This window comes from Haemorhous mexicanus, chromosome 13 (genome assembly GCF_027477595.1).
Source record: "Haemorhous mexicanus isolate bHaeMex1 chromosome 13, bHaeMex1.pri, whole genome shotgun sequence".
Classification (NCBI taxonomy): Eukaryota; Metazoa; Chordata; class Aves; order Passeriformes; family Fringillidae; genus Haemorhous; species Haemorhous mexicanus.
In genome coordinates, this window is record NC_082353.1 from 19,743,597 (window position 1) to 19,747,237 (window position 3,641).

Sequence of the window (3,641 nt, forward strand, 5' to 3'; positions counted from 1 at the left end):
AACAATGGTGCAGTTTGAGAAGATGCCACAGGCTCTACTCGGCATCAAGAGCCTGAATTGAGCCCTATCTTTGCCCACCCATTCAGATCCAGAACTTTCTCTGAGCCTCTTTTATTAGCCCCAACCAAACAGAAGAAATTAAGAACATCCCCATTAATTCCCCATGCATATGAAGGGGGTGAGGATTTCTCCTCTAGCTCAGGAGCACTGTGGCCTCATTGAGCCCAGCACTGGCTTTCAGTCTCACAGGCATGTTCACCTCCTCCCTCCCCAGTGCTGAGCAGAGAACAGGGCAATTCCCTTAATGAGTCTCCGTCTGTCCAGCCCTGCTCAAAGCAATTAGCAAAGCCAGGCACTAATGAACTTGGCTTCAGAGCACCCCGGAGATGGGCTATTGCCATTTGAAGTGGAGGAAAACCAAGGTGAGAGCAGGTGGAGTGGCTGACCCTGGTCACGAGGTACCTTGGGTTGGATGCAGGAGACAGAGCTCCCTGCCTGGAGCAGGGAAAGGATGGCAGGTAGACACGAGGGCGACCACAGCTCTCTCATGTGGTGTCTGTGGCTGGAGAGACTGGTTTGTCCACGTTTGGGAGGGCAAGAGGGACTCCCCACCCATCCCAGTCCTGTCTCATCCCTGAGTGGCTTTGGGGAAGCTGTGTCTCTGCAGCCAGAGCTCCTGACACCCACCTTGGTGGAACTCCTCTACATCCTGCCCCCTAAGTTTTGCAAGACCCCAAATGATGCCATTGAGGCACAGAGCAGCAGGACTCATGGGTCCCCTTGCAAAGAAACTTCCTCAGTTCATGACTCACCATCCCACCCTCCCTGGTGTCACTCGTGACTCTGTTTCACTTTGCTGCAGCAGCATTTCACCATCTCTTATCAATGCAGAAGACAACAGGCAGCCTGTCCTGGCTGCAGACACGTGCCCAACACCTCTCCCTGAAGCATTTTTGGACCAACCTCCCCGTTGCTGTGAACTGAACATCCTCTTGTAAACAACAGGTTCCCCTGCAATGCTGGAGGGGGTCAGAGTGGGTGTCTCCAGGTCTGCCTGCAAGGGTGAGGATAGCTGATAAATCACAGGGATGTGGCCTCTGCACCACAGGCTCTCACAGCACACACGTCCTCACATGCACGTTGACGGCATGCTAAAAATATTCTTCACTTTTTGACCGATTAAAATTTTCCAGGAGAGTTGGAACCACAGCCCCCACCCTATCTGTAAAGCCAGAGGCTTCCCCTCACCTCCCCCAGCCCTGCCAGGAAAACAGAGAATACTGAACAACAGTTCCAGTAATTTGGGGGGGTTTGGTTGCTTTAAAAGCCTGGCTAAAATATAATATTTTTTCAATAGTTTATTTTGTGATGTCTGGCACCATTCTGGAGCTAAACTTGGCACCCTGTCTTGCTCTCATACACCCACTGAGAAGGCTGTGGGTGAGCCGGGATGATCCCACTTCCCACCCAAAATCCCATTTTGATGGCTCAGGAAATTAAACAAAGAAAATATGTTTTAAAACCAGCTCCCACCTGGTGTTAGGCAACAGAAAGCTAACACTGGCTTGGTGACAGCTCTGAATGCTGAAGGCCAGTCACGATTTTCTTGACATACCTTTCAGAGGTGCCTGTTGTGCCAGGTAAAGAAGGAACCTGAAGGATACTGTCAAACCCCTGGCCACTGGCCAGGCCCCTCTGTGCCATCACTGGTGCTTCTGGCAGCATTTTCTTTGCCTAATTTGGCTCTTGGCCATGGAGGAGGAGCAGGGGAGGCACAGAAGGTGTTTATACAACATGGGGATTGTCTTGGCGAAGCCAGAGCCTTTGCCAAACTGAGCTGAGCTGATAGGAAGGAGATGTCATCAGTGTGTTTTTTGCCAATTATCACTAATAATTATTTGTGTGTAGTTTCTCTTACAAGTTCCAGTCCTGGCTCAGGCCCTGCTGTTCTTGCAGCCCTGTGCAACAAGAGCAAACAGAAGGGTCCTACCCCAAAATCCTGCAGGTGAGAGGAGAGGGAGGGCAAATACAGTGCTTGGGCAATGCCCTGACCATGGTGATCAGCACAATGCATCCTCCCTTTTGATGCTTTTCCCTTCTCACACCAGGTACAACCAGTTAGATCCTGTCTGTCCTCCCTTGGCTTTTCCGAGTGTGTTTGGTGCCTCAGCCTCTTGTCAAAACCCAGATTCATCACAGCACAGCTATTAGCTGCTCCCTCCCATGTGAGATGTCTTTCTGCTGACACGGCAATCATTCTCCTGTCAACGTGCCTTGACAGTACCAGGATTTCTCATTTCAAGTCCTGGTGTGTCCCAGGGTGATTCCCAGCTCCTCCATTAACCCCTGGCCCTGCAGGATGGGGGTAGCCTGCCCTGATGGATGCTCTGCTATCCCTTCCACCTCTGGTTAGCAGAAGCTGCCTCCTGTTTTCCTCTCAGCACTTGCCATACCTATGCAGAAGAGCATTCAACCTGGAGGTAGAGGGTGTCAGACTTTTATTCTCCTTTCCTTCTTATTTTCTGTGCTGAGAACAATGGAGGCAAGGTTTGCAGAGGGAGGTAATATCTTTTTTTAGACTGACTGAAATAATTAGAAGAAAAACCAGGCAGGCTGTTGGGTACATGAGCCCTCCAGCAGGCCTGAAATAGCTGCAAAAGTCTGCAAAGCTGAATACCAGTGAAGAACAATAGCTCTAAGCATGACTAGTGTTAACCACTTCTGCTACCAAAGACCATTCCCCAGCTGTTTTCCTTGGGGTATCACCCCTCTGCCAAAATCCACTGTTCAGAGACCACCCCCTGGCCAGGAGCCACTGCTGTGGCTGGGGGAGCCACGTGGCTACACAGACCTGAGCCCTGGACATTGCTCCATGCTGGCTCCATGGAGCATCCCTCGCCTCTCTCCATGCTGGGCCCTGTCCTGCAGCTCCTGGGGCCTGACCTGACCCCAGCCCCAGGGACACTGCACTACCCTGGACCCTGCCTCACCCCCGGGACCCTGTCTGACCATGAGGACTCTCTGATTTCAGGCACTGTCTTACTACAGGAGTCTGGCCTGACCTCATGGGACCCTCTCTGATCCCTGGGGATCGTGTGAGACACCAGGGAGCCCCCTGACCTTTGGGACCTGCTGATTTCAGGAACTGTCCTACCACAGGGTCTAGCCGGATCCCTGGGGACCCTGCCTGACCCCAGGATCAGTATGTGACCCCGGGGACCCTGCCTAACCCTGGGGATCCTATTGGATCCTGGAGACACCGACAGACACAGAGGACCTTCTGATTTCAGGGATCCTCCGATTTCAGGGATCCTCCCATTTCACAGACATTGTCTCACCACGGGGGTTTTGCCTGATCTCTGATGACCCTATCCGACCCTGAGGGATCTCTCCTACCCCGAGCTCCATGTCCCGCTCCGGTTATCCTGTCATCCCTGGTTATTCTGCCCACCCCAGGGTCCATGTCCCACCCCGTAGCCGCCGTCTGATCCCTAGACCCCGTTCATCCCCCTCCCCTGGACTCAGTCCCAGCCCGTCCCGGGGGCTCCCATCCTCGTGGGCGGCGGGGCCGGGGCCGGGGCCGGGCCAGGCGGGGGGGCCGGGCCAGGCGGCGGCGGGGCCGGGGCCGGCGGCGGGGGCAT